The 500-nt window shown below is 38.6% G+C and overlaps 1 long non-coding RNA gene across 1 annotated transcript; it reads right to left on the bottom strand.

Annotated features, from left to right (window-relative positions):
- Positions 1–13: 13 nt before the first annotated feature.
- LOC104774897 lies at positions 14–475 on the bottom strand. Its single transcript, XR_765572.2, has 3 exons — positions 343–475; positions 173–255; positions 14–84 (listed from the first exon to the last, which is right to left on the bottom strand). It is a non-coding gene; the product is annotated as an uncharacterized LOC104774897 (long non-coding RNA).
- Positions 476–500: the final 25 nt, after the last annotated feature.

Here is a 500-nt window from a genome sequence, read left to right as displayed (position 1 = left end):
TTAGGTCCATAGTCTTTGATTAACAGATGATTGGTAACTTCCATCCACTAATAAATGGATGTACAGCAAACTTTCCTATTATCTCTGCAGAATTAACAGTTTTGCCTTCAGGTTAGTGTTTTCCTCTCTACACCAAGAGTCGTGTAGCTTATTGAAGATTTGAAACATATACCTATAGATAAGCCCTTCCTTTTAGTATAACCGTACAAAAGCCTCGGTGACAGCTTTTGATCTTTGCCCATCCATTGCAAAGCACTACAAATTCAAAGATAGAAAACACTTGTGTACAGATAACTCATCAATAACATGTGAAGAAGGTACAGAAGATCACTGAATTTTTACCTCACGAGACCAATCAAGTGAAGCACCTAAACGCCGTTGTTGTGACATGCATGATTGTATCACCAGACTGGTTCTTCCACTTCCTCAGTGCATAAGAAGTTTTTTAACTCACTTGCTTTACGAATTCTTCACGGCCCAGGTCATGTCTACTCAATCCT

The sequence above is a fragment of the Camelina sativa genome, unplaced genomic scaffold (assembly GCF_000633955.1).
Source record: "Camelina sativa cultivar DH55 unplaced genomic scaffold, Cs unpScaffold06550, whole genome shotgun sequence".
NCBI classification, from domain to species: domain Eukaryota; kingdom Viridiplantae; phylum Streptophyta; class Magnoliopsida; order Brassicales; family Brassicaceae; genus Camelina; species Camelina sativa.
The sequence above is the reverse complement of the archived record's forward strand: the minus strand, read 5'-3'. Positions and strand labels throughout refer to the sequence as shown.